We start from the raw sequence: 23,927 nt of genomic DNA, 5'->3' as shown, positions 1-23,927 counted from the left end.
AGGACAGCTTAGTTGCTTGTCCTGGGTTAGGGACAGAAAGGGTAACAGGGCAGTTGTGTCCTGGCCATTTGGGAGCTTGGTGTCCTTGTAACCGAGTTGGGGGTGGCAGTGCCCAGTCAGACTGACCATCCACCCGAGTCTCACGTCTCTGCTAGCATTTAGTTCAGGAGGGGACTGAATTCACTGGACATTGGCTTTTATTGGACCATCGCTACTGGGGACTAATCTGGCTCTTTCTTGCCTCCACGGCCCAATGTGTTGATACAAACCTTTCTGTGAGTTGAGGCCTTGGTTTTGCTTTAAGCTTTTCCCTTCTGTGTGACCTTGGCCAAGCCACTTCTCTCTGGGCCTTGTTTTCCTCGTGTTCAGCGGTGGAAACCAGAACAGGTGATGTTAAAGTGTCTTTTGTGTTCTGATGCTTTGCGGAGAGGCCAGAGTTGGAGTTACATTCTGGATCTTTCTCTGTCAGCCGTGTGACCTTGGACAAGTCAATTCCCAGCTGTGGGGTTATGGGAATGACTCCTCACAGCCTTTTATGTAAAATAGATTGGAGAGTGCTTTTGAAATCTGTTTTGGCGCTGCAAGGGGAGGGATGGCGATTTCTAACTTCCCCGTCATTTAAGCTATCCAGAAGTGGGCATTCTACCATCCTCAGTGCTAGGCTGGTTTGTGCCTCTGCCTGTGTGCCCTCAAACTCGCTGCATCTCTGTCCTCAGCATCTCTTGAACTGGTTGGTTTCTCTCCTACCCCACTGCTGCTTCCTTGGTCTGAGTGCCCTGCTGTCATTGGGACTGTGTGCACAGCCTCCCAGCCCGGCCCCACCTCCCCTCTCCCTGACTTCGAAAGCCGCCTGCCGCTGCGTAGCAGCCTCAGGGCACTTCTGAGACCGGTTCCTGTTCCAGATCTGCCCTTGACCCTTCTGCCCATTGTTCTCAGAAGCCATCCAGACTTTTTTCTTCTTAAATGATTGGGTTTTTCTAGCTCTTCTTTTAAAAATTAATTAGTTAGCCAACTAATTAGCTTGAGACACACACGGGGTGGGGGGCAGACTGACAGGCCTCCCACCTCCTGGTTCGGCTCCTAGCTGCAGGAGCCAGGAACACAATCGAGGTTCCCCGCATGGTCGGTAGCAGTCTACCTACTTGAGCCATCGCTGCTACCTCCCAAGGTCTCTATTAGCAGGAAGCTGGGGTCAGGAGCCGGAGCTGGAGTCGGGTAGCCAATGTGGGCACTCCAGTGTAGGACATGTCTTTTTTTTTTTCTTTAATGATTTATTCGTCCAGATCTCCCGCATGGGAGACAGGGGCCCAATTACTTGGGCCATCTTTCACTGCTTTCCCAGGTGCATTAGCAGGGAGCAAGATCAGAAGTGGAGCAGCTGGGGCCCAAATCAGCTCCTATATGGGATGTCGGCATGCAGGCAGGGCTGTACCTGCTACATAACGATGCCGGCCATATGTGGATGTCTTAATGGATGCCTTAACCACTCGGCCAAGTGCCTACCCACATCCAGACTTCACAAGGCCGCAAGACCTTCTGTGACCAGGTCCCAGCCTTTCCCAGTCTCTTCACACGCTCAAGCCAGTCGAAGCAAAGCCCCTGCTGTTCCTGGAGCCCCACGTGCTGCGTCCTGCTTGCGTTAGGTGTGTGAGCAGGAGTCAGGGGACCAGGTGCCCATGCCGACCCCCATGGCTGTGGGCTCTGCGCCCGAGTCCCTGGCTGCAGAGCAAGGGCACAGGGGTGCCTGTGGTTGGGCTGTTGCACGGATTGCATGAAGGCAGGCGTATCCAGTGCCCAGGTGACCCCGGGACAGGAGCAGGCCCAGCACCATGCCACATCCACTGCCCGGAAGCTGCCCCCCGCCCGCCGGCCACGCAGCTGATGCGCCACAGCTTCAGGACCCAGCTTGGGCTGCCCTTCCTAGGGGAGGGCTTCCCTGATGCTCAGTCCTAACCGTTACACCCACCGTCGGGAACTGCTTCATAAAAATGTCACTTCTGTCACTCTTCGGCTTTCCTTGTGAGGCTGTGAGCTCCGTGAAGGCAGGAACCTTGCCAGTACAGTCATTATTGTCACACAGGGCCTGATTCCTGGTAGCAAATACTGACTACCTTGGCGCCCCCCCCCTGGCCCCACCCCGATATCATGGAAGCCACGAGCCCATCTGGTCCAGGGGTGCGGGATGCAGAGGGGAACCCAGAACCTTGTACCTTGAGCCTCCCCCACCCCTGCCTGGCCCCAAAGCCCCAGCCTCCAGCTGTTGCTATGAGAACCGTAGAAGGGATCTCGCGACGGGCCTTGTGGAGGGGAAGGGCGCTCCGCCGTGAGCTGAGTGTGCACAGGGATGCACGCTGGTGCCTGCAGCCTTCCCTCTGCCTCTTCCCCTGAGTGTGTGCTCCCACACACGAGGGTACTGTGGGGAGCCAAGATGGCTTCCTGAGCATGCACTGAGCTTTAAATTGTTAACACACTCAGTGCTCATAACCACGGTGGGGCGTGGATCATCTTTATTTGCACATATCGGGATTCAGAGAGATGGAGGCACTGGCCCGAGGTCGCCCAGCCCAGCAGTGGCCGTGTTGGGACTGGCACCTGGGTAGTTGGCTCCGGAGTGGCAGCCCCCCACCCGCGTGTCATCAGCAGAGGCCGTGGGTCCCTAGAATGTCCTCTGCTCTCTCTCAGTTCTGGGCTGGGAGCCGGTCTCGTCACTGGCCAATCAGCTTCAGGTGCGGTGGGTGGGGCCTCGCTGGGCAGAGCAGCGAGGGAATGGGGGTCCAAGCCCAGCCCACCCCATCTACACGTCTGAGCTCTGCTGGTGGAGGCCGTCAGCTGCCTTGACTGTCAGTGTCCTCATCTATCAGAAGGGGTTCACAATTCCTGCTCTTCTGGTAATTAAAGGAAGAAGCCACCTCTTATACTGTGATTAGCGATGGCACACAGCAAGGTTAAATAATACCACCTGTTATCTTTTCTACAATCAGAGCCAAGTGTTTGTACTCTGACCCGGGGTCTGGGTCTTCGACAAGACCTCCATGAGAATCTTCTAAACTCTACCTCTTTTGTTCTCTTATTCTACTTTGAGTAGTCGCTTTATTATTCATTGCGAAGTCCAATGGTAGCATTGTTCAGGCTGGGCCCAGAGGGAAAGGAAAGAAATGCCAACATGAATTCATATCCCGGGCGGTGCCTGGGTTCGAGACCCAGCTGTGCTCTCAGATCCAGCTTCCTCCTCATATTGTGCAGGGAGGCAGCAGGTAAGGGCTCCAGTGCTTGGGTCCCTGCCGCCCACGGAGGAGACCTGGACGGAACGACGGAACTCCCTGCCCGGCCAGTGAACGGGCGGATGGGAAGTCTCTCCGGTGTCTCTGCCTCTCAGACAAGTACAGAAACTCGGGCGGTCGAGTTGTGGGTAGAAGTGGCTCTAGGATGTACAGTGAGCCTGAGATGAGGCAGGAAGAGCTGCATCCCTCGCCCAAGCCCTGTCACTGCCCTGCTGTGTGTGTGTGTGTGGGGGGGGGCTTTCATCTGCCCGTTCACTCCCCAGGTGGCTGCAACTGCCAGCACTGGGCCAGGCTGAAGCCAGGAGCTTCGCTGGGGTCTCCCACGTGGGTGCAGGGGCCCAAGCACTTGGGCCATCCTCCGCTGCTTTTCCCAGGCCATTAGCGGAGAGCTGGATCGGAAGTGGAGCAGACGGGACATGAACTGGCACCCGTATGGGATGCCGGCGCCACAGATGGAGGCTTAGCCTACTGTGCCCCAGCACCAGCCCCTCCCTGCCCTTTCTGAGTCTCTGTTTGGGTGCCCTGAGGCCTGGCAACCCTGCCAGCTCCGAGTCCTCCTCCCTCCTCCCTCCTCCCTGCTCCCCCCGCTCCTCCGGCTGCTCTCTCTCTCTCGCTCTCTCGGCTCCCTTTCTGTCTGAGACATAAGCGCCATCCAGCTCCTCTGAATGGTACTTTTGTTCCGCGAACATCTCTCTTCTGAAAAGGACGATGGGTCAGGTTTGTATCTGTTAAATGCTGGCACATTCGATCAGCTCAGAGCCTGCGCACCTCTCTCTCCAGACACGACCTTAGGAGGCAGACAGGAGTGGCAGAGATTTATGGGAGACAAATGGGTGGAAAGCATACAATGCAGTCTCTTTGGGAGCCTAATTTAGGGTCCCTTGAGCAAGTGCCTTCTGTCCCAGGGGCCCCAGGCGGCTCCCAGCTTGAGTCCAATCAATGACTTTGCCCCCTTAGCTCCCAAGCAGGATTGGGCAGGGTCAGGAGTGGAGCCCATGCTGGAGCTGTCCTTGTTCAAGGTCTCTCCCCAGGTGGGGCTCAGAGCACTGGGCTTGGAGGCATGGAGCCCCGGGTGTGAGTCCCAGCTTTGTCCTGCTTTGCTGGGGGTCTTGGGTCACCCCCTCCAGTGCTCCGTGTTCTCACTGGCAGCAGAGAGGGGAGGCTGCCTTCTTCAGAGCCTGTGAGCAACCAGGCACCAGGAAGCACCGTGGAAGCTGGGTAGCTCGGTGCACCTGCTGTGTGACCTGGGGCGCCTCCCTGGGCTTCTCCCAGGGTCAGTTTTCCCATCCCTAAAGTGGAGATTGCGATAGCGCTGAGGGTGCACAGTCCCTGCGGGAATCCCACCGCGGATGTGAAACCACTGGCGCTGTCTAGGCAGCAGCAGGCACCCTGGCCTTGTGGTCTGGGAGAAGGCAGACAGCTTCTGCCACCTAGGTGAGAGGGAGGACGGCAGGGCTGGCCCCAGGGGGATGCAGGTGGTTCCACCAGCCCTGGCTCCCGCAGCAGCGGACCCAGCTGGGGGCCTGAAGCTGGGCACACTTACCATCATCTCCTTCCAGACCCTGGCCGGCAGATGGGGAAAGCCGGAGCTGAGCCGGGAAGAGTGCGTTCAGTGTCCCACAGACCCACACCCAGATCTCTGAGGGCTGTCCGGGGATTGTGCTGGTTACCTGGGCGCAAACCCCTCAGAGAGGCGACCCTTTCCCCGCCTCCCCCCTTTGTCCTTCCCTTCCGCCTTCCCCTCTCCTCCCTTGCCCCCTCTCCCTCCTCCCTTGCCCTGCTGGCCCTGGCGACCCCTGAGCCAGGCTCCAGCCCGCCCGCGGGTCTCAGCGCTGAGGCTCCGCCCCTAGGAGGGCGTCCAGGTTTTCTGCGATCCCTCCGAGTTGGGAGAAACCAACGCACCACGGTGGATCCAGGCTCAGAGAGCTGGCAGCGTTGGCCCAGCCCTGCTTCCTCCAAGCATTTGCAATTTAATTGACATTTGGCGGCAGGAAGCCAATCAGTATAAGTCAATTGACGAGCCAAGATAAAACTAATCGGCGGGCCCCGCTGCCCCCGCGGCTGGGCCTGTGGGCGCAGCGGGTCAGCCCCCGGCAGGTGACGGCGCCGGCGCGTGGCTCGGCCCGCGAGGGGGCGGCCGGCTGCCCGCTGCTGGCGTGCAGCCCTCGGCGGCCGGCCGGAGAGGCCCGTAATGAATGACTTTATTTGCCGGGGCCCTGCTGAGAACAATTGAGTTTGTTATGGTAGCCACGGATGCCAGCTCTCTGGGCTCCCGGGGGGCGCGGGCACGGCAGTGGCGGGCGGGAGCGGATGGTGTGCGGGGACCGAGTGGGGCCCGAGCCCGCGGAGGCCTGCAGTGCAGAATCGCTCCCTGGCTGCACTGGCGGCTCCTCACCTTCAGACCTCCGTCCCCAGCCAGGGTGGGTTCCGAGTGCTGCCCTGATTGGGAACTTTTTGTCTCTGGCACCAGTGGAAAATTAGAAAAAGACTTGAAATCTTGGAATCCCCTAGCTGTGGGAGTTGGGGGCTGTGCCCTAGCAATGCCATCCTTCCTCTGTGTCCTGCTCGCTCTCTGTGCTCTGTGCCACGGCGCCCACCAGGAACACGGGTGGGCTCTGTGTACTTAGTTGTCCATTTTCCTCCCCGCTCTGGGCCTGGCTAGCTCCAACCTTTAAAAAGCGGGAGTTGAAATGAAAGGCCCCTGAGGCCCACAGAGCAGACAGCCAGTTCTCCGTTCCCAGGCCGGCGCTCGCTGGTCTCCCAGTAGGACCACTGGGGAAAGTCACTGGCCTCCTCCAGCCTCGTGAGGCTGATAGCATGAGCACCCAGTGGGTGACAGCACCGATCACAGCAGCTTGCGGGAGAGGGGACTCCCCTTGCAGGCGGTCTGAATCTGTAGTCCAGGCTCCCAGAATCAGCAGGTTGCCGGGCTGGGAGTCTAACCCAAGAAGAGCCTGTGCACTTAGCCCCTCTGTTAGCCAGCAGAGGTTGCGTGTAAACACCCTGAAGACCCCTCCCCTGCTCTTCCCCCTCACCCCAGTCTTAGCCTCACACAGGGGTCCCCCAAACTCACCTGGTATGTGTGCAGGCCGCAGGTGCAGGGATGTGTCAAGGTGTCTTCTTCCTTGGCTTTTCCCGTTTTGCCTGGGTACTGAGCGAAGGCTCAGGAGAAACCCCCACGGGACCGCCACACCTTCCAGGCTGCGTGCTAGCCGGATGCTTGTACCTGGGAAATGGTTTTCTAAACAGGCGAGAGGGAATCAAGATCTTTCAGAGTCCAGCTCTCACTAGGCATGGCCATGGAAGTACCTTTGTTTTAGCGTTGTTTTTGGCACTTGTCTTTCTGTCTCTCGAAAGGAATCTGGAGAATTCTTTCTCTCTGTTGGCGGCAAGACAGATTGGAAAGTGAGAATTAAATGGCAGAGCCGGAGCAGTTTTGGAAATCATATTCAGGGATTTTTAGATCCTGTCAACCCAATGCCTCCTCTTCTGAAGAGAGATTTTATTAGAGTGTTTCCTTTGCTGTCCTAAATGGAAATTTAGGGAAAATGTAACCTATGCCCATAGTTAGAAAAATAGATACAATGCCGCAACTGTAACAAAAAGGAGAAAGAACTGTAAACTCGGAATGATGTATGTTGTTGTGCCAGGGTCGGGCCCCACCACCCCAGAGGATGTAATACGGTAGTTAGCTGCCCACACTAACATGCAGACTCGCTGCGGATGCGGTGGCCACAAATGCGGACAGCTGGGATTTTTGGCATTATAAATACCCTGGCGGTGCTGCCATCCACAAAGCGGGGCTCTGACATTGTCCTGATAAAATTGCGATGAGAGCAAAGCACAGTCCAGTCCACCCTCCGTGGAGGTGGTGGCTGGCTTCCTGGGAGAGTCGGTGTCCGTGGAAACGCCGCGTGCTCGTGCACCTTGGTGACCCAGCGGCATGGGATGCACAGTGGTAACAGCAGCTCGAGGACTGCCTGGGCCGCCGCTGACCTGCTGAGAGCCCGCGGACAAGTGCGTCTGACCCTGGGCTCGCTTCCTCTGGGCCTCTGCGTCTGCACGTGCTGCACTCCTACTGTGTGCAAGACTTTGGCAGCTCTGGCCAATTGATGTGTGAGCTAGGAGAGTGGTGTGACCCTGCTCCGGGGATGCCAGGCTCCCCGGGGGCCTCGGTCAGTGAGCACACTCTTGAGATGCCCTCTGCTTCCTCCCTCATGCCCCTAGTCCAAGTCGGTTTCCACCTCCTCTTCCAGGAAGCCTTCTCTGACTCCCCTCTCTCCATGCAGGTTCTTTCTGTCTCTGGGTTCTCAGTGCCTGCTGTTTGGGGCTCTCTGTGGATACTTTCCCATGCTTAGAACATAACTGCCGGCTGGCGCCACGGCTCACTAGGCTAACCCTCCACCTGCGGCAAGGGTACTCCGGGTTCTAGTCCTGGTTGGGGCGCCGGATTCTGTCCCGGTTGCCCCTCTTCCAGGCCAGCTCGCTGCTGTGGCCAGGGAGTGCAGTGGAGGATGGCCCAAGTGCTTGGGCCCTGCACCCGCATGGAAGACCAGGAGAAGCACCTGGCTCCTGGCTTCGGATCAGTGCAGCGTGCTGGCTGTGGCGGCCATTTGGGGGGTGAACCAACGGAAAAAGGAAGACCTTTCTCTCTGTCTCTCTCTCACTGTCTAACTCTGCCTGTCAAAAAAAAAAAAAAAACAAAAAACAAAAAACAAAAAACAAAACAAACTGCCTTGTGTTCTTGGAGAGAATGGGCATCTGGGGGCTGCTGCTTCCCTTATGGGGCACTGCTGGTGGTTGGACGTCAGCAAATGATCAGTGAACACTTGAATAGGAGACTCAGTTTAGCAAGAAACCCTTCTCTGCACACATCTTCTCAAGTTAAGTAAAAGGCTTCCTCCTTCCTGGCCTCCCGTGCCGTCTTCATTGGAGGAGGCCATGTAATACGTTGCAGATGATCTTGGTGTTTGCTGTGTAGATGAGTGCTCTCATTTGGAGCCCACCAGCTTGCTTGCTGGGCCCATTGCACAGATGGGATGAGGGAAGGGTAAAGGCACACAGCAGGCAAGTGGCAGAGCGAGGACGCATATTTGTGCTCCACTGACTTTGTCACTGCACCCTTCCCAGGCCCACCTCTCTCCGCGGAGTCACCCCCGTGGTCTCGGTCTGGGTCTGGGTCTGGGTCTCCATCTCAGGGATGGGCAAGGCCTGGTGGTTCCGTTTGTCCTCCCGTGGGGAGTTCTGTCCCCAGGCACCCAGGCCAGGCATGGCAGGGGCACGGATGTGGGATCAGCCTCAGGGAAGCAGTGGCCGCCATTTCTCAGTAGGAGGCCCGAAGCAGCTGTCTCCTTTGGACCTGTTCTCCCCACTTTCCATGAAATGGCTGCTTTGGTCCCTGCACTCTCTAAGTGTCTATTGTGTGTCTGCTGTGTGCCAGGCATTGTTCTGGATGCTGGGGATGGCAGCCATGAACAAGACAGAGCAGAAGCAGCGTGTGGTCAGGGGCTCTGGGGGGTGACCAGGCTGGGTCAGGAGGTAGGGGTGCTGTGGGGGGAGGAGTTGGTAGGGAGGTGATTCTGGTGACAAAATGACACTTGAGCAGAGAAGCAGATAACTGAGGAGAGTGAGCCCCAGGGAGAGGAGGGGGTGGTAAGTGCAAGGCCCAGGGTCAGTAAGGCCTTGTGGGCGATGACAGATGGTAGAGTTTGCTGGGAGTGAGAGGGGTGTCGGTGGTGGCAGCACAGAGCCTCCAACGGGAGCCGCTGAGAGTCACTAACCCTGGCAGCCTTTCCCTCCTCCCCTGAATGCCCACCAGCCCCTTTCTCTTGCTGGCTGTTTCCTCCTGGCTTTCCGTTGTCCCTGGGCTGCTGTCTCTCTTGCCTTCCAGTGCAGTCTGCACGGTGTCAGATCGGATCAGAAGAATCCCCCCACCCCTTGTGTCTGGAGTCATTCTCGAGTGTGTGGGATGAAGGGGCTGGCTATTTGGGAATTTTGGGACAGAGGAACCGGGGCTGTGTGCTGATGGGCTGTCATTTGGTGGCGAAAGGAGGCAGGCTGTGCAGTGGGTGGCCCATCCCCCCCCCCCCCACTCCCCTCTTGCTGCTCCTGCTCGTCCCCAGCCGTCCCTGGCTTCAGCAGTGGCTCCCCCCAGAGGCGCCAGCTTTATTTATGGCTCCTGCCCAGCTCCCCGCAGGCCGAGCAAAGTCCATTAGTGTCTTTGCAGACTGTGCCAGCTCTGAGCAGATGCAAGGCTTATTTGCAAACTGTCATTGCCCTGGCCTCCTCCAGAGACCCTCATGCTGGGCTCAGCCTTGTGCCTCCAAGAGCCACCTCCCCCAGGCAGCCAGCCGGGGCGAGCTGCTTTCCCCTGATTTCCCAAAGCACAGTGTTGGCTTGCAGTTGGGGAAATTAAATTAAATGCCACGAAGGACCTGTAATAGCACACTGGGGTATGTTGACAGAGGAGAATGAAGTTCTCTGTGTCGATAGGAGCTCATTGGCTTGGCATAAATTAGGGAGGCATCCAGAGAGAGGGAGGGAGAGAGAAAGGGGAAAATGTCCTGAGCCAAGAGCCTGGGCCCCACATTCGAGTTGTTAGGTCCCTGACTGTCTCCGCGGCCTTGGACAACTGCTTACTGCTCTCTCGAACTGAGTTTCCTGGCCATGTAACAAGTTGCAGATGATCTTGGAATCCACTCTCAGCTCTTCAGTTCTCCGATTTCTTCTTCTTTTTTTTTTTTTTTAATTAATTTATTTTGAAAGAAAGAGACAGAGATCTTCCCTCACTGGTTCTCTCCCCAAGTCCCCTAAACCACTGAGGCTGGGCCAGGCTGAAGCCGGAAGCCAAGAACGTAATCCAGATCTCCCCCGTGGGTGGCAGGGGCCCGAGTATTAGAGCTGTTACCTGCTGTCTCCCAGTGTGTGCATTAGGACAGGCTGGACAGGAAACAGCCTGGACTCAAACCCAGGGACTCTGACCTGGGACGTGGTGTCCCCAGCGGTGTCTTCAGTGGTGAGCCAAGTGCCTGCCCCGACTTGAATTCTGAGAGGATGTTTCTTTCATCTGACTAGTCCAGGACAAAGTGACTTGCCTGTGGCTGGGCTCTGCTGAAACTGCCTGGGGCAGCCTCATTTGGGTAAGGAGGGTGGAAGAGTTGAGGCATCAGGACTCTCAGCTTCACCCTGTGGCCGCTGTGTGACCTTGGACCACCACTTCCGTCTCCCTGAGCCCACCTTCTCCTCTGTAAGAGGAGAACCAAATCGGATCAGCTGATAAAGGGCTTCATGTTCAGCAGGAATAGATACGTATATCTACACCTCATAGCTGTACGTGTCTGTGTACATGTATATGCGTATTTGAGCTGTTAGTCTCAGGCGCACTGCTCTCTCTCTGGGCACTTATATTCTGAATGATGGCAGGGCCCAGATGAGTCCATGTAACTGGGGGGAAGGGAAATTGCGGTCCTTCCATGCAGAATGAAGGGTCTCTCTTACACTGTGAGCTTGCTTGGTTCCAAGCCATCATAAGGCCACCCTTGTTGGGAAAGCACACCACGGACAGGCGCACAAGCCTCTGGGCCAGGGGATGACACACGTTGGCAGACAGAGGCTGATCTGTGTGTAGCCAAGAGGAGTCGAGCCGGTCCGAGTATATCTAACAGGTCAAGCTTTGAAATGAAGAAGCAATAAGCCAGTGAAATGGTACTATCACCGAAACATGATTGATCAATTGAATTCTATCAGAGACAGTGGACAGTGAGATTAACTCAGGCCTGATAGGTTCAATGAGTTAAAGCATGATGTTCATTTCAGCTTCATTTCACCAGTCTTTGCTTGTGAAATTGGTCAATCAATAGAGGTTGAAGATCATATATATATATATATATATCTCGGGGACCATCTTATGGGGAGTATAATCTCAGGCGCTGCCTCCTGGCTGGGGCTGCCTGCCTCAGGTAATGGAGACAGAGCAGGGACTCCATCAGCCCCATCGAAATGGCCTGATATCTCCTCCAAATGAAAAGTATTTTTGGATCTCTGATGATTTATCTTTTTTTCCTCTCTCTCACTTTGATCTATGACAAAACCCATACCCATCTTGGAGAAATATAGTGATTTCTCCTGAAAACGTTTGTGCCGGCAGCAGATAGATACACTTCGAAATATGAACCTTCTTTTGAGTTCTGTCGTCCTTGGGGGAACAAAATGAAGACGGTAATTTAAAAACCCAAATGGGGGCAATGTAAAGGTATCAGAGTCAATAGGATTTCGAAGCCCTTTTATTTATTTATTTCTGCGCAGTGGGGGCTGGGCCCAGGCAGCTGTGTGCGTGAGCGGGGAAGGGGATGCGTGCGCAAGTCCTTCCAGGTGTCATTAAAACACAGCCTGTAGCTTTCTTTGATCTCATTTAGAAGCACAGTTCACAGATACAAATCACCCTTTTGCTCCTGGTAATATTTCATTGGCTCTGGGATATTTGCAGTATGGTGGTTAACATCCCTCCTAATTAGCGAGCCCAGCTCTCGGTAAGGTGGAGTAATTAGGTACTACACTAGCAGGGAATGGACTCGGACAGTGTGGTTCAGAGAGCAGCTCGTCCCGTGGCGAGGGTGTTGGGAGCATGCCTGCGTCATTTGCATGCCAGACAGTGAATGAAGGTGCCTCCAACTCCTGCACCCCAGTCACTCTGGAGAACCATCCCCAAGTGTCCTGCTTTCTCCTGCCTCTCGGCCCTTGCACGTGCTGTTTGCTCTAGCTGGAAAAGCACTTCCTCTTCCCGCCCCTTTCTTTGGCTGACTCCTTTCTACTCCTGCCTAAGACTCGGGCTGCATCTTTCTCAAGGGACCTTTCTGGACCACCCCTGGCCCCAGCCTAGAGTATGCGGTTTGATGTAGGGTCAAGAGCAGACTTGGGAACCGCACAGCTGGGGTGTGGATCCCAGCCCTTCCACCTGTTAGCTGTGTGGTCTCGGGAAAGTTGTGTCTGTGTTCTCATCTGCAGAATGGGAGGGGCAACTGCAGATTTGCCGGGGGTTTTTGTAAGGGTTTGACATGGGAGGAGGGGCTTAGTCCCTCCGCACATGGAGTAAACTGTGGATCCGGCTCTGCCTCTGCCTCTCCAGGGCCGGGGCTAAGACTTCAAGCCCTCTCTACCTCCGGGCAGGTGCAGGGCTATTGCTTGGGAAACCGTGAATCCAGGAAGCCTGGAGCAGAGTCGGGGCTCCTGTGTTGGTCCAGCGCTGCCCCGGAGCTGTGAGGACTGGTCTCCCTTGGGGCTTCCCTCCCTGACAGCCCATGACTCCCGGGTAACACGGCACAATCACATTCCCTCTGCTCAAACCTGAACGTATTCAGCAATTTTACAGTTTCACGTTTTACTTCTCCGAGAAGAAAGATTGAGTGAAACTAATGGCTGAATAATGGTAGTTCCAATGGAATTTTCCTCCGTGCCACTTTGATTTTTCTCAGTCTGCAGCCTCAGTTTAGGATGGGATTTATCAGATCACCTGGAACATTGATTTTGGTTCGGGGCTGCCACCCTGGTGCCCAGCGTGGGGCCTGGCTCACCGCGAATGCTCTAGGAGTGTGTGCTGGATGAATCGGAGCAGGGAATCCCACCCTGACCTTGCCAGTTTGTGCCTGTTTGCCCGGCCTGGCTCAGATGGGCCCAAATCCAGGCCATCCCCTGAGCGCTCAGCAAAGGACCTAGGAAGCAGTTTGGGTAGAAGAGCGAGCAGCATCTGTTATTACCAGACGCACCAATTTTCTTTCTTTTAATGGGTTTATTTTAAAAATTTTTAAAAATGTATTTACTTTTACTTTTACTTAGTTTGAAAGCTGGAGAGAGAGAGAGAGAGAGACAGACAGACAGACACACACACACAGAGATCTTCTATCTGCTGGTTCACTCCACGCATGCTTGCAATCGCCAGGATGGCCCAGGCTGAAGGCAGGAGCCTGGAGCTCCCACATGGTGGCAGGCACCCAAGTATTGGAGCCATCACCTGCTACCTCACAGGGTGCTCACTAGCAGGAAGCTGGAATCGGGAGTGGGGCCAGGGCTGGAACCCCGCCGTCGCCGTATGGGATGCGGGCCTCGCACACGGTGTCTTCACCGCACCGGATGGCTGTCCCTCGCGGTGTGCGCTCCCAGCCCGGCTTCCGTGGTTTGTCTTCCTCCCAGGTTCACATCTGGGAACCGCTCCAGTCGCGGAAGCAGTGCTTCCACTCGCCCCCTCCAGGCTCACAGGGGTGAGGGAGGTCTCCCATGACAGCAGGCGCTGGCCGAGTGCTGACCGCCCCTGAGCCGCAGGCGGCCCCTTCCGTCAGCCCACACTGATGGGCAGAGCCTGAGCTGCAGCTCAGCTGGATGTGGGCTCTGCCCTCAGAGGATTCGGACTCAGCGGGGAAGAAAGAGGGTATTCCCAGGAACTGCTCCGTTTTCCGAGCACTTAGTATGGGAGCGTTTTATGTTAGGTATTTTACTTGTATTCTCACTCCGTTCCGTCATCAACCCCAGGTCCCATTATTATCCCATTTTACAGATGAGATAGTTGAGGATTGGGAAGGTCAAAGGAGTCGCTCAAATGGCATAGATTAGTAGTAGACAGAGGGAATATGAACCTGGGCCTCTGTGTGTCTGGAGGGCCCTGCCTTCCCCAGTGTGCGAGGCCTGGCTGTCACGTGGAACCCTCAGCCTCACTCTGACAGGCATTCCTCTGTGGACCCCAGTGTGGCCTCGATTGAGTGCTCTCATCTCCCGGGGTCAGTGTCCCAGCTGTAAGAGGGGGATTCTAGGAGGGCGGTGCTCAGGGGATGTGAGGAGTGGGGCCAGGCCCCGGTGGTGGCCTGGGCAACTTGCTGAAGCAGCCCTGAGGAAAGGGCCATTGATTCAGCCATGGGACCTGGAGGCAGGTGCAGAGGGGAGGTAGCTTCTAGGCTGAGACCTGACGGGCAGGGGTGAAAGGGCACGCCAGCAGAGGGAACAGAAGTGCAGGCAGCACAGAGGGACAATGGCAAAGGGACACTGAGGGCTGGCATGTAGCCTGCAGGGACAGCATGGTGGGGTGAGTGGAGGGGGGACCCTGACAGGTGGGGCAGGTTGTGGAAGTTCGAACTTTCTCCTGGGGGCACCTCGGACACTGCGCTTGGTGCCAGGCTCCGTGACCAGCGTGTCCCAGAGATGATCTCCTTTAATCCTTAAAAGCTCCAAGCATTTGTCTTGCGTGTCATCGTTCCCAGTTTACAGATGCAGAAACTGAGGGCGCTGGGAAGAGTAGAGGCGAGTGTTGCGTGCCCTGGCCCCGCAGATAAGGGATCTGGCTCCAAGCTGCCGCTGCACTTCTTACAATACAAGTTGCTGAGTGACCTCAGTGACTCAGCCTCCCTGAGCCTCAGTTTTCTCACCTGTAAAATGGGATAAGAACATGCACGCTGACTTCTCACTCCTCCTTAAAACGCAGGCTGCACCTTTCCCAGGGGCCTCTCTGGACCACCCCTGCCCCCAGCCTGGAGCAAGCAGTTTAGTGTAGGGGTGAGAGCAGACTGGGGAACCACACTGCTGGGGTTTGGATTCCAGCTCTGATTAGCCGATTAGCCGTGCAGCCTCGCCCTCAGCAAACATCCTATAAATGGCATCTGAAACAATCTGAAACAATCCCTTAATGTTGCAAATTAGCATGGTCTGAATTGGGATGGTTTCTGCTTTAAGTGGATTGCTTTTTAAATGTTTAGTAGTCTTTATTTTTAAGATTATTTATTTGAAAGGCAGAGTCACAAAGAGGTAGAGGCAGAGAAAGAGAGAGTCCAAGTTCTCCATCCACTGGTTCACTCCTCAAATGGCCACAATGGCCGGAGCTGGGCTGATCTGAAGCCAGGAGCTTCCTCTGGGTCCCCAATGCGGGTTCAGGGGCCCAAGGACTTGGGCCATCTTATACTGCTTTCCCAGGCCAACGCAGAGAGCTGGATCAGAAGATGCCGGCACCACAGGTGGCAGCCTTACCCTCTATGCCACAATGCCAGTCCCTTTATTAGTCTTTTTAAAGTTAAGATTCTAGCTACTTCTTTAGAGAACAGCACTTTATTTAAAAGATGTGTATTTATTTGAAAGGTAGAGTGATGGGGAGGGGGAGGGAAAGGGGAGAGAGAGATCTTCCTCTTCACCTGCTGGTTCATTCCTCAGATGCCCACAACAGCCAGGGCTGCGCCAGGCTGAAGCAGGAGAACTCTGGGCTGAAGCTGGGGACTCCATCCAGATATCCCACATGGGTGGCAGGGGCCCAAGTATGTGGGGCATCACCACTTCCCCCAAGGGTCCACATTAGTGGAAAGCTGGAATCAGGGGCCAGAGGCAAGAATCGAACCCAGGCACTGGGATATGGAATGCGGGTGTTTTAACTCCTGGGCCAGATGCCCACCCTGGCTTGCTTTTAGAATCAGCTGGTTGCAGCCTCCTGAGCAAAGCAGCTCCAGGCTTCCCGGGCTCACTTGACCCAAGCTGGCAGTGTCCCAGGGCACATCAGTTCCGCCTCCCTGCCCCCACCCCCGCCCCAGTCACCCTGGTCTGGACCCCTCCCATGGCAGATTGACCTGCCAAGACCCTGCCCCTCTGCCCAGGGGAGGCAGGTGCTTGAGGTGGGAGTGTGGTCGGAAGCAGCAGCTGGCTTGACCTGGAGAGGACCTTGGACCCTGGACCATGGATGAAGGTGGAGGGTGCCACAGTGCGTAAGGACAGGAATGGGATCGGAGAGTTATCTTCACACTTTCAAAAGGCTTAAGGATAAATGGATCCCAGTGAAGAAAAAGATTTCCTCCAGTTTATTTTTCCCAGCAGTGTCCCCAAAGGCCTCTCCTCACAAGTGTGTTCGTTCCTAAAGCAAGTGTGGCAAAGAGTGGGGCCCTCTTGGTTGCTTGGGTGTTCAGTTATGGGTGGAACAGATACTGGTGAGGGTGGGCTGGGGTCTCCAACAAAGTGTACAGACGGCCCCAATGGGAAAATAAGTTAATGCTCATTTAATGGTATTATTTTTTAAAGATTTATTTATTTGAAAGGCAGAACCTCAGATATAGAGAGAGATGGAGATCTTCCATCTGCCCATTCACTCCCCAAATGACTGCAACAGCCAGTGCTGGGCCAGGCTGAAGCCAGAACCTGGAGCTTCTTCTGGGTCTCCCACATGGGTGCAGGGGCCCCAGGACTTGGACCATCTTCCACTGGTTTCCCAGGCACATTAGCAGGGAGCTGGATTGGAAGTGGAGCAGCTGGGACTTGAACTGGCACCTGTATGGGATGCTGGTATTAGAGGCAGCAGCTTAACCTGCTGTACCACAGTGCTGTCCCCTCATTTAATATTACCGAGTAGACAAAATCTGCCTGGATCTGGGCGGGGAGGAAGGGTTAGAAATGACCAATTCTGCCTCTTTAGTTTACTGATGGAGTCTCTCAGGCCCAGAGAGGGAGAAGAACTTGCCTGGGTTCATACAGCAAGGAAGGGCACAGTTGGGGCTAGAACCCAGGTCTGCTGGCTCCTGATCCTTTTCCCACTGGGTCCTGCCACTGCCCCGCCACAGGGAGTGGCCCCAGAGGGGATGAGGAGACTCTGCCAGGGCCCTTGCTTTGGCCTGGGCTCTGTAGGTGCCTGGGACGCTGAGACAGGCCAGTGGCTGACCTAGCAGCTCCGGCCTTTTTCCTGGGGCTCCCGTCTCTGTCCCGAAGGTCATGATGCCAGCGGGATTCTGGCGATTCTTGTTTGTTTTCATTTTTCGTTTTCCTCCCAGTGAGCATCTGCACATCAAGTACATGATGGTTTTTAAAGAAACAAACCAGAACCTTCCAAGAAAAATGCAAAATCCGTGGATCGGCTATGCTCCAAAGAGAACGCTATGGGTTTATGATCTTTTAAGACACACAAGAGACAGCTTTCTCTTGACAGATGGGAATCGCGGGCTGTTTGGCTTCCTCCCTCTTTGCGTGACCAGCCCCGATTGTGTAAAGCTTTTAGCTTCAAAGCCGGGTTGTGAATAACGTTGGCTTAACCTGAAATTTCAAGGCAGCGTTTCTCTGCTCCCCGAGACGGGGCTTCCTGCCCCTTGCTCCCCTGCAGCTAGCTTCCAGAATGTTAATTCTGCTAGCCATGGTTGACTAAGCCCAGCACTGGGTCTATTACATATTATTTGATTTGGAGTAGAAAAAAAAGATTTAAAGATACCAAGCCCCCTGTATCCCTTTGTGCTTTTGCCCATGCCTAGCCATATACTTAAGCATACCATTCGCCTCCTGAGTTCACATATTTCTGCCTGGGCTAAGGTTTGAGCCTTTCTGTACGCAGGCTGCCGTCACCGGTGAAGTCAGGTGATGTCTTTACGGTACAGATGAGAAATGCCACGAGGCCACAGGGGAGGCCCAGGGGGGCAGCCTTGTCCCTGGGCTGCGGATGCTTCATGCTTTCATAGCTGCTTCTGAGCATATAACCTGTCTGGTTCCTGGTCGCTGTGCACACATGGTGTGCGGCACCCGGAGGCACAGGTCAGCGCGTCCCCGGGCTATCAGAACCTGGCACCTTTTGTCAGAGAGTAGTTATTGTGGTTGATACTTACTTGTACCCTGATGGATCTGAGTCTTTTTCTCTCTTGTTGAACTTCTTTTATCTGAAAGGCAGAGAGACAGACACAGAGAGAGATGCTCCATCTGCTGGTTCACTCCCCATATGCCTGCAGCTGCCAGGAGCCTGGAACTCAGTCCGGCCTCCTACATGGGTGGCAGGGACCCGGGTACTTGAGCCATCGCTTGCTGCCTTGCAGAGTCCACATTAGCAGGAAGCTGCAGTCAGGAGTGGAGCCGGGATTTGAACTCTATATGGGATGAGGGCGTCCCAAGTGCCACCTTAACCATTGTACCAGTCGCCTCCCTCCCCCGCCCCCGGTTCTTTTTCAGTTAGCATCCACCTCCTGCACTGGACATCAGTGAGGACAGGGCTGGGTCAGCTTTAGCCCATTGTTCTGTCCCTAGCACTAGTGCTTACTGTATTTTGGTGGAAGAAAAATGAATGAATGAGTGAGTGAATGAATGATGTCAGGAGGAGGGATTCTGTCATCCGCAGACTGAAAGGTGTTGCCATGCGTATAACTGATTTGTTCATTTGTTCTATAAATATTCCCTGAGGAAGGGACAGACATGAGTGGCCTGAAGTCTTGCCCCTAGAGGTGAGAGTGCAGTGTGGGAGGGGCGGGCCGGGGGTGGGGCTTGGCTCCTAAGATAAGGGAAGGGGCTGGCTCTGTGGTATAGAGGGGTGAGTCACCTCCTGCAGCGCTGGCAGCACATATGGGTGCTGTTTTATGTCCTGGCTGCTCCACTTCCGATCCAGCTCCTTGCTACTGGCCTGGGAAGAGAAGCAGAGGATGGCCCAAATGTTTGTGCCCTGCCACCGCCATGGGAGACCTGGATGGAGCTCTTGGCTTTGACCTAGTTGTTGTGGCCATTTGGGGAGTGAACCAGTGGATGGAAGATCTCTCTCTCTCTTTCTCTCTTTCTGTAACTCTGACTTTTCAGATAAGTTTAAAAAAAATTAAGCCAAGGGAGAAAGTGATCAGAGCTGTAAGAAAGGAAGGAGGGCATCCTGGAGGAGGTGTGCATGCTTGCAGGCTGTGTCTGTCTGAGGAGACAGGGTGCACGTCAGCGAGGAATGGCTTATGTTCCGCACGGCATGTGGGGTTGCTGGTAGCTGGTGAGCTGACTCCAGAGCACCGCCATCAGACACCCACACATGCCAAATCCCACTGGTGCCCCTGGTGTCTACCGCAGGCGAGGTCTGGGAGCTGAGTTCAGATGGCACGGTCTGACTAAAGGGCGATCCTCTCGGGCCCAGGGCCAGGAGTGGGTAAGGCCCCTGTTTCTCAGCTCCTCCTGTGGCTCCCCGCGCCCCTGCAGCAAGCCTCCTGTGCTCTCTGTGGCCCCGGGCCGCTGGGCTGCACCCCTGCCAGCCCCCCAGATTCTCCCCAGGGCTCCTCCCTCTGCTGCTCTGTTCCCTGCACTCCTTCTAATGTCAGGGTCTGTGTGTGGCAGGCAGGCTCTGTTGCCCAGCCAGCCTGCCCCTTGTGGCCCTGCCCACTCCTCCGTGCTCTACTTGAAGTTCAGGTGTGGCTTCCTCCTGGAAGACAGCCCTGGCTCCTTTCCAGGCAAGGTCACGCTGCTTCTCGCCCCCATGCATGGTCCTATCTGAGGGACTCGACAATGGTCACGGAAAATACAAGTTTTGAGAGGAATTATGCATGGGTTTAAAAAGTTGTTTGTGCAAAATAAATTTTTCTTTCAACTCGATTTTCCATAAGTTTTCAGACATACCCTCGTATTTCTTTTAATAACTTTTTAATAATAATATTTATTTGAAAGGCAGAGCAATAGAGAGAAGGAGACAGAGAGAGGTCCTCCATCCACTAGTTCACTCCCTAGATGGCTACAACGGCTGGCCCAGGAAGCCAGGAGCCTGCAGCTAGTGTTCTCCCAGGCTTGCCCAGTGGGTGCGCCGCAGACTTTTGAGAGCCAGGCGGGGCACAGCCGGTCCTATTTCTGGAAGACCCCGCAGAGGTGGGCTTCAGGCTACTTATGTTCAGCCCTTGTGGGCAGTGCTCCGCGGGTCTCCAAGGTCCCCCAGTGCGCATGCTCGAGTCGGCCCCATGCCCTGAACTTTTACTCCGTGCTGGCGGCGCTCGGGGTCCAGTGACTTGGCCCACAGGGGCCTGAGTGGAGCCCCCGTCGCTGAGCTTGCTCAGTGCAGGTGGGTCTCTGCCTTGCCAGGGCTCTGTCCCACAGGAGCGGGCTGGCGCCGGGGAGCCTCTCTGGGAGGCCGGCCTGGGCGTGTCTGAGGGGGCGGCCTGAGCCGGGGAGAGTTGGGTTGGCCTTCAGAGGGGCAGAATGAGGGCCAGGGGAAGGCAGGAGGCACCGGCTGCCAGCGGGCGCGGGGGAGCAGAGTTGAAGGTGGCGGACGGGGGGAGTCTCGAGGACTCTGGCCGGGAGGAACGTGGTGGGCGCTCCGGGACCAAGGCTGAGGTAGGCTCCGGCAGGAGAGGCTGGGCCCGGGATGACGGGACAGGCGTGTGTGATTGCGCGTGCGCAGAACCTTGGCGAACAGGACCTCGTGGTGGGTGCTGGCCCGCAGGACACTGCGGAGCGGACTGGGCTGCAAGTGCCCGCACCGTCTAGTCTGGGTGGCTTTAGGAGAGTGGTTCCATGGGGATGGGCCGCAGGGGCAGAGGGGGCGCTTCGTCCCAGGCTGCCAGAGCCAGAACTGGGGCTTCACTGTAGCCTCTGATGTGGCACCTGTTTTCTGAGGGGGCCCCTAAGCTACCTCTGAAAGCCTTTTTTATTTTTATTTTTAAATTTGTCTCACAGGCAGAATGTCAGAGAGAGGAGAGAGAATCTTCCACTTGCTTGTTCACTTCTCAAATGGCTGCAACAGCTGGGCTGGTCCAGGCTGAAGCCAGGAGCCTGGAACTCCATCTAGATCTCCCATGTGGGTAGCAGGGCCCTAAGCTCTTGGGCCCTCTACTGCTGCTTTCCCAGGCCCATTAGCAGGGAGCTGGAAGTGGAGCAGCCAGGACTTGAATGGTACACTCCAATATGGGGTGCTGCCAGTGGGCCTAACCTGCACCATGGTGCCAGCGCGAGGCCTTTCTCGTAGAGGACGCTGGGTGCTCTGAGGCTCGGGGGCTTGCAAAGGCCAGGCCGCGCCGCTGCGCAGCATGAGATAGGACAGTGGAGGAGGCCATGCTTTTGGCTGCATCTCAGCGGCGCAGTGCCCGCGGCTGCCCGCCCCTTGATCGGGCCTCTTCCCCCACAGTGGTGGGCTTTTCACAGGAATGCCAACGTCTAGGGCAGCAGAGTGCGGGCAGGGGTGGGGGACCTAGGGCTGGCGGTGGTGAGGCCCATGCAGCGGCACCCCGCAGCTGAAGCTGACTGGTCCCTGTTTCCCCTGGGGCTTCCTGACGGCACAGGCGGGTGCCTGGGCCCTGGGCCTTGGTTTCGGCAGTGCCTCTGGTCAGCCTGGCTTAAGCCACATGGTCCCAGAGTCCCGGGGAATGAGGCGCCGACGGACCAGTGCTTGCTTTCACTTTGAACAACTCAAGGCCAAGTCCCACAAAAGGTATTTCATCATTTTCCCCCCCTTTGGTGGAAAACAAAATTTTTTTTTTTTTTTTGACAGGCAGAGTGGACAGTGAGAGAGAGAGACAGAGAGAAAGGTCTTCCTTTACCGTTGGTTCACCCTCCAATGGCCACTGCAGCCGGCGCACCACGCTGATCCGAAGCCAGGAGCCAGGTGCTTCTCCTGGTCTCCCATGCGGGTGCAGGGCCCAAGCACCTGGGCCATCCTCCACTGCACTCCCTGGCCACAGCAGAGAGCTGGCCTGGAAGAGGAGCAACCGGGACAGAATCCGGCGCCCCGACCGGGACTAGAACCCGGTGTGCCGGTGCCGCAAGGCGGAGGATTAGCTTATTAAGCCGCGGCGCCGGCCGGAAAACAAAATTTTTTTTTTTAAATTTTAAAGAGTTGGGGAGGCCAGAAGAAGTTGGGGAGGGAGAGAGGTCTTCCATTCTTTGGTTCACTCCCCAAATGGCCACAACGACCAGGGTAGGGCCAGGCTGAAACCAGGAGCTTTCCCTTGGGTCTCCCACGTGGATTCAGGGGCCCAAGCACCTGGGCCATCCTCTGCTGCTTTCACAGATGCACTAGCAGGGAGCTGGATCAGAAGTGGAGCAGCAGGGACTCTAACCGGTGCCCATGTGGCTTAACCAGCTATTCAATAATGCTGGCCCCTTCAATGGATGGTTCACAGCGTGTTTTTGAAATGTAGGACTCAAAACCAGAGCCTTATGGTGGAATAGCTAATAATAGGGAGCACAGAAAGTGTTTAATTTTGTGCTTTCTTAATTTACAAACCAAACCAAACAGAAAAAAAGCCTGCTTTAAAAAATCTCTCTCCCCTTTGCCTCCATCCACTCATTCCTGTCTTCCTGAGTGGGTAGCTTCCTTAGATGTTTCACATAAACATGCACATCAGGGGTATTCAGAAAGTTCATGGAAGGGGCTGGAGTTGTGGTGCGGTGCGCTAAACCACCCCTTGTGACACTGGCATCCCATATGGGAACTAGAACCCCAGCTGCTCCACTTCTGATCCAGCTCCCTAATAATTGGTCTGGGAAAGCAGCAGAAGATGGCCCAAATACTTGGGTCCCTTTGACCCACGTGGGAGATCCGGATGGAGTTCCAGACTCCTGGCTTCAGCCTGGACCAGCCCCATTCTGGCCATTTGGGGAGTGAACCAGTGGATGAAGATTCTCTGTCTCTCTCTTCTCTCTCTCTCACTTTGCTTTTCAAATAAATATTTAATATAAAAGCTTATGGAAAATGGAATTAAAAGAAGTTTAAGGGGCAGGTGTTGTGGTGTAGCAGTTCAGAATGAGGGAGTCCCGAGCATCAGCGTGAGTGCCTGGCATTGAATCCCGCCTTCGCCTCGGCTTCTGATCCAGCTTCCTGCTGATGCGCCTGGGAGGGCAGCAGATGATGGCCCAGGTACACAGACCTGAACTGAGTTTTGGGCTCCTGGCTTTGGTCTGGCCCACCTCTGGTGGTTGTGGGTAGCTGGGGAGTGAACCAGTAGATAGAAGATTTCTCTCTTTGTCTCTCCCTCTCTCTCTATCTCTTTGCCTTTCCAAATAAAAATAAAGTAAATCCTTTTTTTTTTTTTTAAAAAAAAGATGTTTGTTTTGACACAAAATTTTTGTAAAATTTTAAATTTTTCTAAAATGTTCTGAAATTTCTAAAATCTAAAATGTATGATTTTTTGATAACCATTTCATGAACTTTCTGAAGACCTTGTGGGTGTGTGTATGTAGTCTTTCTTTTAATACAAAACATTGACAGCATACGTATCGTGCTGTCCCTTGTTTGTTTTTCACATGGCCATGTTGTCTTGAAGCTCTTTTTCTTATTAACTGAGGGTGTTCTCATCCTTTTGGGACTTCCCAGTATTACGTTATGCCACCGCACCATGATGTATTTAGCTGGTCCCTGTAAATAACCTCTTAGGTATTTTTATTATTATTATTATTTATTTATTTGACAGGTAGAGTTACAGACAGTGAGAGAGAGAGACAGAGAGAAAGGTCTTCCCTCCATTGGTTCACCCCCCAAATGGCTGCTACGGCCGGTGCTGTGCTGATCCAAAGCCAAGAGCCAGGTGCTTCCTCCTGGTCTCCCATGCGGGTGCAGGGCCCAAGCACCTGGGCCATCTTCCCCTGCTATCCCAGGCCACAGCAGAGAGCTGGACTGGAAGAGAAGCAACCGGGACTAGAACCCAGCGCCCCAACCGGGACTAGAACCCAGGGTGCCGGTGCCGCAGGCGGAGGATTAGCCTAGTGAGCCGCAGCGCTGCCCCACCTCTTAGGTATTGTTTCTAGTCTGCTGTAAGAGTCTTAGACATCTCTCACGTCCCACAAGCCCAGCTGTGAATTCAGTTCCCTGAAGGGCAATCGGTGGTTGAAGGGATGTGCCCCATGATTTGGACAGATTTTTGTCACACTGGCCCAGAATGGTGGGAGAGGCCATGTGTCCCCATAGCCTAGTTTCATGGCCTGACCATGTGACGTGAT

General features: G+C 55.2%; 1 protein-coding gene across 4 annotated transcripts in view; it reads left to right on the top strand.

Moving 5' to 3' along the window:
* PAX5 (paired box 5) overlaps positions 1-23,927 on the top strand; it is a 194,601-nt gene that overhangs the window by 40,560 nt on the left and 130,114 nt on the right. The window lies entirely within an intron of this gene.

The sequence above is a fragment of the Oryctolagus cuniculus genome, chromosome 1 (assembly GCF_964237555.1).
Source record: "Oryctolagus cuniculus chromosome 1, mOryCun1.1, whole genome shotgun sequence".
Taxonomy (NCBI): domain Eukaryota; kingdom Metazoa; phylum Chordata; class Mammalia; order Lagomorpha; family Leporidae; genus Oryctolagus; species Oryctolagus cuniculus.
The sequence above is the reverse complement of the archived record's forward strand: the minus strand, read 5'-3'. Positions and strand labels throughout refer to the sequence as shown.